Source organism: Thamnophis sirtalis, unplaced genomic scaffold (genome assembly GCF_051295495.1).
Source record: "Thamnophis sirtalis isolate CommonGarterSnake01/CBP01778 unplaced genomic scaffold, rThaSir2_p1.2 scaffold_4, whole genome shotgun sequence".
Lineage (NCBI taxonomy): Eukaryota > Metazoa > Chordata > Lepidosauria > Squamata > Natricidae > Thamnophis > Thamnophis sirtalis.
In genome coordinates, this window is record NW_028261384.1 from 133,474,700 (window position 1) to 133,482,686 (window position 7,987).

General features: G+C 39.8%; 1 pseudogene; it reads left to right on the forward strand.

Annotated features, from left to right (window-relative positions):
* Positions 1 to 6,179: 6,179 nt before the first annotated feature.
* Positions 6,180 to 6,634, forward strand: LOC148046726 (immunoglobulin heavy variable 3-74 pseudogene; annotated as a pseudogene).
* Positions 6,635 to 7,987: the final 1,353 nt, after the last annotated feature.

Here is a 7,987-nt window from a genome sequence, read left to right on the forward strand (position 1 = left end):
TGGTGACTTTTGAAATCATGCAGAAAAATCGTAGGAAGCAACAGCCAACATCCATCTATCTATCTATCTTTCTATCATCTATCTATCTATCTATCTATCTATCTATCTATCTATCTATCTATCTATCTATCTATCTATCTATCTATCTATCTATCTTTCTTTCTTTCTTTTCTTTCTTTCTTTCTTTCTTTTCTCCTTCCTTCCTTTCATTTTCCTTCCTTCCTTTCCTTCATTCCTTCCTCTCCCTCTCTCTTTCCCTCCTCCATCTTTCTTACTTACTTTCTTTTCTCTTCCTTCCTTCCTTTTTTCATTTTCTTTCTTTCTTTCCTTCTTTCTTTCTTTCTCTCCCTCCCTCCCTCTTTCCCTCCTCCCTCCCTCCCTCCCTCTTTCTTTCTTTCTTTCTTTCTTTCATCCATTGTTCCTTCTTTCCTTCCCCTCCATCCCTTTTCACTTCTCCCCCTCTCTTTCCTTCCTTCCTCCCTCCCACCCTTCCTTCCTTGACATGGTGTCAAGTACCATGGAAAACAGAAGATTCAAGCAGTTCAAATGAATAAAAACATGTATTGAAAGTTTAAGTTCTATAAAATAAATCTGAGCTACTAATGATCAAGTGGGAAGTATGAGGCATCCAAAGTGGGCTGGACATAGATCTCTTGTGGGTGTTCAGGTACTCAGGATTTATGGCTCATTTTACCTCTCCCTCGGGCCCAGCCGGGTCATCTCCTATACGTGGGATGTAAATATGAAGGCCTTTAAGGGAGATGGGTGGCAAACTAATGCATTAAAAAAATCAAAGAAACCAGAAAATAAGCACATGGTTATAACATCAGAATTTGGGAGCTTTGAGTTAGTTTCCATACAATCTCCATTCAGATTTTACGCCTAAATATATGCTTTAAGTGGCTTGATCTCAAGTTGTTTCTGGACAGTGGTCTCTTTTTATACAGAGATGGACATGCAAATTGAAAGACAGCCCAACCTTTAAATGTCTCCCTCCTTCTGACTCAAAGACCCGGAGATTGACAGAACTCTTGAGTTCAATAAACATATATTTCTCCTCCATACCATTAAATGCAAAATGGTTATATGGGTGAATGTCATCCTGACCCTCTTTGTTTTTAAAGGTATTCTTCTTTGGGTTCCATAATATTGTGAGTTAGACTCAGATTCCTCCACAAGCTCTTCAGATACCTTCTTGTGTCTTTCTTTTCAGATGTTCTGGCAGATGTTTTAATAACTGAATCAGGAGGAGGAGTGAAGAGTCCGGGAGATTCGCTTCGACTTACTTGCACAAGCTCTGGCTTCAATATCGACAGCTACTGGATGGTTTGGGTCCACCAGGCAGATGGAAAAGGGTGGGAGTGGATCGCACAGATAAATAAAGGCACCACGTATTATGCCAATTCTTTTAAAGGGCGAGTCACAATCTCCAAAGATAGTTCCAGGAACCAAGTTTATCTAGACATGAACGGACTGAAAGTTGAAGACACAGCCAAATATTACTGCAGCAGGGAACACAGTGGAGAAAAATGAATCTGAGCTTGTGCTAAAACCTACAGTTTATGTGGCCAAAGGAAAGTTTCATTTCGATTCACTCCAATGAAAATGGAACCACAACAGGAAAGCTTTAAATGTATCATGAGCAATTCCTTTGGGATCTGCCACAGCTGTTTATTTATTCTTATTTTAGCAAAGAGATGAAAAAAGTGAAAAGGAACTGAATTTGCATACAAACAGTATCTGAAAGAATTATTTACTCTCTCAGCCCAACTCCCCCAACAGAGAACACCTAGGAGAGATCAGAAATTAAGTTTGCAGATGAATTTTCATAAAGCAAGTAGCCCTTTCCACATTGTTTTTACTAACAAATAATCAAGCTCATTTTATTCCGCTGGATTCTAGGTATCTCAACCTTGCTCTTTTTCTAGGTCACTCAGCTTAAGTCACATAATTTATTTCATCAACTCTCTGTAATAAATATAATTCTCAAGAAATGTACAGAAAGGGCATTACACCTTGATGGAGAGAGAAACAAAATGCAATGGACAGGAAGAGTTCAAATTGATAGATGTGGTTGGGATCATAACAACAACTAGTCCAAAGTCACCCAGCTAATTTTTCATGCCTAAAACTCATACTCTTCTGGCCACTACCTTAACTATTTCACAAAACGAGGTCTCTAAGTAATGCTGACTGTGGTCTAGGGAGGAGGAGGGGGAATAGGAGAAAAATGATAGCCAAAGAAGAAGCGGAAGTGCAGATCTGAGCCATGTTAACAGTATTTCTATCTTTTAAAACTAAAATTAGTAATAATTGAGTTGAGGTAGTCTGGACTGAGTCCATTGCAAAAAGGGGAAAAACGATGCATCATTTTTGTGGTTACTTTTGAAATCTGAAAGAAAAATCGAAGGCAGCAACAGCCAACATCTATCTATCTATCTATCTATCTATCTATCTATCTATCTATCTATCTATCTATCTATCTATCTATCTATCTATCTATCTATCTATCTAATCTTTCTTTCCTTCTTTCCTCCTTCGTTCCTTCCTTTTTCCTTCCTTTCTTTCCTTCTCCCCTTCCTCTCCCTCTCTCTTTCCTTGCTCCCTCTTTCTTTCTTTCTTTCTTTCTTTTCTTCCTTCTTTCTTTCTTCTTTCATTCTTCCTTCCTTCCTTCCTTCCTTATTTCCCACCTTCCTCTCCCTCCCACTTCCCCTTCTCCCTCTCTCCTTCCTTCCTTCCTTCCTTCATTTTTTCTTTCTGACTTTCTTTTTTCTTTCTTTCTCCTCCTCCCTCTTCCCCCTCTTTCTTTCTTTCTTTCTTTCTTTCTTTCTTTCTTTCTTTCTTTCTTTCTTTCATTGTTTCTTTCTTCCTTCCATCCATCTTTCCTTCCTTCCACTCTCCCCCTTTTCCCTTCTCCCTCTCTCTCTCCTTCCTTCCTTCCTTCCTTCCTTCCTTCCTTCCTTCCTTCCTTCCTTCCTTCCTTCCTTCCTTCCTTCCTTGACATGGAGTCAAGTACCATGGAAATCAGAAAGTTTAAGCAGTTGAAATGAATATAAACATGTATTGAAAGTTTAAGTTCTGTAAAAGAAATCTGAGCTACCAACGGTCAAGTGGGAAATAATAGATCTCCTGTGGGTGTGCAGGTACTCATGATTTATGGTGCATTTGACCCCTAAGAGCCAAGGTGGCGCAGTGGTTAAATGCAGCACTGCAGGCTACTGCTAGATCAGCAGTTCAGCGGTTCAAATCTCACCGGCTCAGGGTTGACTCAGCCTTCCATCCTTCCGAGGTGGGTAAAATGAGGACCCAGATTGTTGGGGGCAATATGCTGACTCTCTGTAAACCGCTTAGAGAGGCCTGAAAGGCCTATGAAGTGGTATATAAGTCTACTGCTATTGCTATTGCTATTGCTCCCTCTGGCCCAGCCTGGTCATCTCCTACACATGGGATGTAAATACGAAAGCCTTGCAGGGAGATGGGTGGCAAACTAATTTAATGCATTAAAAAATTAAAGAAACGAGACTTCCTGGGCAGGATCTTGCTGATGGCGGCAGCTTAATAGAGCTGCCCCCTCTGGTTGTGTTATCTGCCTAGATATCTGGCAGGTACCTCACTCTTCAGGCAAAGAAGAGGGGGAGAGAAGATCCAGCTGGCAAGAGCTTTTCCTTTGAAGTTTGCAGCTTTTTCAGCTGTGAAGGGAAGGGGGGCCAGCCAAGGCTGAATCATTATCTCCGAGCCAGAAATTCCTAGCCGTCGTCTTCACGGCTCAAAGTAAGATACCTCCACTTAGGACAATATTTGATCTATTTATCTGAATTTAATACAAGCAGAGTCCATATTTGAGAACTTATCTGCTTTTTTTTAAATCCTAGCTTCATTTTTTACAAGAGCTTCCTCTGTGTACTTAGCTCTTTTTTTTCTTAAAAGAAACTGGCTCCTAAATGGCGATTGTGCTTTCTTCGTAACAATGCCACATTCCTAATTCTTCTGCAAAAACAGTGATAAAAGTTCAAAGGGAGGAAGAGGAACAGCCAGCCAGCAGTTTCTTATTAATTAGTTTCACTTCTCTGAAGAGTTTACAAGATTTTCTTCTTATCAACTTTGTTATTTCTGATACAGTGAAGTCAAAGACGGCACTGAATATGCCGAGCTGCTTCATTACAATGCTTTTTCTTCTTCTTCTTTTTTTGAAATCCTTTGAAAAATCCTAAAGAGCTAAAAAAAGGGGTGACTTAACACTCTTCTTTTTTTTCCGTAAGCTGCACAGCGAGCCAGTAGAGCTTGATTAATTGCCCATAGATAAGACTTATAATGGCATCAAAATTAATTCCTGGGGGAAAACTTCCTCCTAGAAGCACATCTCCAATACCTGGCACAAAGTTGCCCCCTACTGGAGATGTGCTAATGAAAGAACTTTTTTTGGAAACCTTCAAAGAATTCAGAGAGGAGATTAAGGAGATAAAGGACGAATTAAAAGAGTTTAAGGTAGACTTATATGATAAACTTGATACTAGGATTGCTGGGACTGGTAACCGTACTGACAGAACATGTTTCTGGAATTGAAGATAACTTAGCGGTTCTTAATGAAGCTAATACCAACTTGACATCCAAAACTGAGGTGGTGCAACAAAAAGTTGAAAATGCTGAAAAACAGATTATTATGATACAGTACAGGCATATGGAGTTTGCATTAAGAATCAGGGGGTTTCGTGAGGATAAACAGGAGAACTTGAAACAGATTTTTTTCAGAGGCTTTTGACCGTCTGGTGGGATGACCGGGGTCCAACTTTGACTGGCAGATCGATAAAATTTATCGCGTTAATTCATGGGCGGCAAAACAAAAGCAACTCCCCTGAGATGTAGTTATATACTTCGCCACAAGAGAGTTCAGAAACATGATATTACAAGAGTCCTATAACACCAGGCTTCAAGTCGGCGGCCAGGATTTGATTGTCTTGAAAGAAATACCACCTCAAATGCTAAGAGCCAGGAGAGATTATGCTTTTCTAGTGGAAGAACTCAGAAACCGTCAGATACAGTATAGATGGGATGTGCCATTTGGTATTATAATTACACTTGACAAGCAAAGATATCATCTCAACTCTGTATGGAAAGCCCGAGATTTCTATCACAATATTTTGAAGGTGGGACACCCTGCACCATCTGGATCTGGAGAAAGACCACAAGAAGGACAAGATAGACAGCAAACTACACAACTACCAGACAAGACGCACCATCTTCCCCTCCTGGAAGGGCAAGCTGCCATGGAACAAAGACCTAGCCGTATGACCACCAGACGAATGGAAAAACAAGCTACAATGCAAGAACCTCAACAATCACCGGCCATTGATCAAGGAGTTACAGCAACAAGCTCAGAAGCCATGGGAGGAGCTAGGCCAAAGGTTAAACAGGCAACCAAAGATGACAACTAAGATTTTGACATGGAATGTCAATGGACTGAACTCTCCACAGAAGAGAAAGAAAATATTCCACTATCTTAAACAGTTTAAGAATGATATAATTTGTCTACAAGAAACTCATATCAAATCAACCAATCAAAAATATTTGTTTAACCCCAAACGTGGTCAATATTTTGTGACCTCTGCTACGGAAAAGAAAAATGGTATAGTTGTATACTTAAGAAAAGACATTAAGACTGAACTAATTGAAGCAGATCCCTTTGGAAGATATATCGCGCTAGACCTAGTCTTAAAAGGGAAAAAGACATTACTTTTGGGAATGTATGTTCCTAATCAACAGCAAGACGGATTCTATAGAAATCTTCACACTAAATTAGTACAATGGGACTATAAGTCTTGTATACTATTGGGTGACTGGAACGGCGTGACTGACACTAAAAGAGATAAGAAGAGAAATTCTGAGAAAAAAATTAAAGAAACCAGATAATAAACACACTATTATATCATCTGAATTTGGGTAGCTTTTGGTTAGTTTCCATACAATCTCAACCTAGATTTTACGCCTAAAGATATGCTTGAAGTGGTTTGATTTGAAGTTGTTTCTGGACAGTGGTCTCTTTTTATACAGAGATGGACATGCAAATTGAAAGACAGCCCAACCTTTAAATGTCTCCCTGCTTCTGACTCAAACACCCAGAGATTGCCAGAAGTCTTGAGTTCACCAAACATATATTTCTCCTCCATACCATTCAATACAGAATGATTATATGGGTGAATGTCATCCTGACCCTCTTTGTTTTTAAAGGTATTCTTCTTTGGGTCCCATAATATTGTGAGTTAGACTCAGATTTCTCCACAAGCTCTTCAGATACCCTCTTGTGTCTTTCTTTTCAGATGTTCTGGCAGATGTTTCAATGTTTGAATCAGGAGGAGGAGTGAAGAGTCCTGGAGATTCGCTTCGACTTACTTGCACAAGCTCTGGCTTCAATATCGATAGCTACTGGATTCATTGGGTCCGCCAGGCAGATGGAAAAGGGCTGGAGTGGATCGCGCGGATATATCAAAGCACCACGCATTATGCCAATTCTTTCAAAGGAAGAGTCACAATCTCCAAAGATAGTTCCAGGAGCCAAGTTTATCTAGACATAAATGGACTGAAAGCTGAAGACACAGCCAAATATTCCTGCAGCAGGGAACACAGTGGAGAAAAATGAATCTGAGCTTGTGCTAAAACCTAAAGTTTTTGTGACCAAAGGAAAGTTTCGTTTGGATTCACTCCAATGAAAACAGAACAGCAACAGGAAAGCTTTAAATGTATCATGAGCAATTCCTTTGGGATCTGCCACAGCTGTTATTTATTATTATATCAGCAAGGAGATACATAGAGTGAGAAGGAACTGGATTTGCATATGGACAGTATCTGAAAGAATTATTGAAGAAGCTCTTCAGATACCTTCTTGTGTCTTTATTTTCAGATGTTCTGGCAGATGTTTCAATAACTGAATCAGGAGGAGGAATGAAGAATCCTGGAGATTAACTTTGACTTACTTGCACAAGCTCGGGCTTCAATATCGATAGTTACTGGATGGTTTGGGTCCACCAGGCAGATGGAAAAGGGCTGGAGTGGATCGCCGATATAAATAAAGGCACCACATATTATGCCAATTCTTTTAAAGGTTGAGTCACAATCTCCAAAGATAGTTCCAGGAGCCAAGTTTATCTAGACGTGAATGGACTGAAAGCCGAAGACACAGCCAAATATTCCTGCAGCAGGCAACACAGTGGAGAAAAATGAATCTGAGCTTGTGCTTATGTGGCCAAAGGAAAGTTTCATTTGGATTTGCTCCAATGAAAAAGGAACCACAATAGGACAGGTTTAAATATATCACGACCAATTCCTTTGGGATCTCCCACAGCTGTTTTAGCAAGAAGATGAACAGTGAGAAGGGACTTGATTTGCCTATGGACAGCATCTGAAAGATAATTTTGCTCAAGATGGATCTTGACAGACTTGAACACAGCCATATCTAACCAAATTATTTTCAATGTAGAAAATGTAAAATCTTAAATTTAGGCAAGAAAAAACAAAAGACACATACAGACTGGGTGAAACCAGACTTAATAGCAATAATCATGAAAGGGATCTTGCAGTCTTAGTGGACAACCAATTAAATATGAGCCAAAAGTGCCAACACAATCCTAAATTGCATTGACAGAGGGATAAAACCAATATCAGCTGAGGTACTAATACCAGTCTATAAAGGCTTAATAAGACAACACCTACGACTCTGAATCCAGTTTTGGTCACCACACTATCAAAAATGATGCTGAGATTCCAGAAAAAGTGCAGAGAAGAGCAACCAGGATGATTAGGGGACTGGAGACTACAACATATGAAGAACGGTTGCAGGAACTGGACATGACTAATCTAGTAAAGAGAAGGACCAGGGGAGACAGGATAGCAATCTTGCAGCATTCTATTGTATGCACATCCTTGTGACAGTTGAAGATTTCATTCCAATGAATCTCTGGAAGAAGAAGAAGAAGAAGAAGAAGAAGAAGAAGAA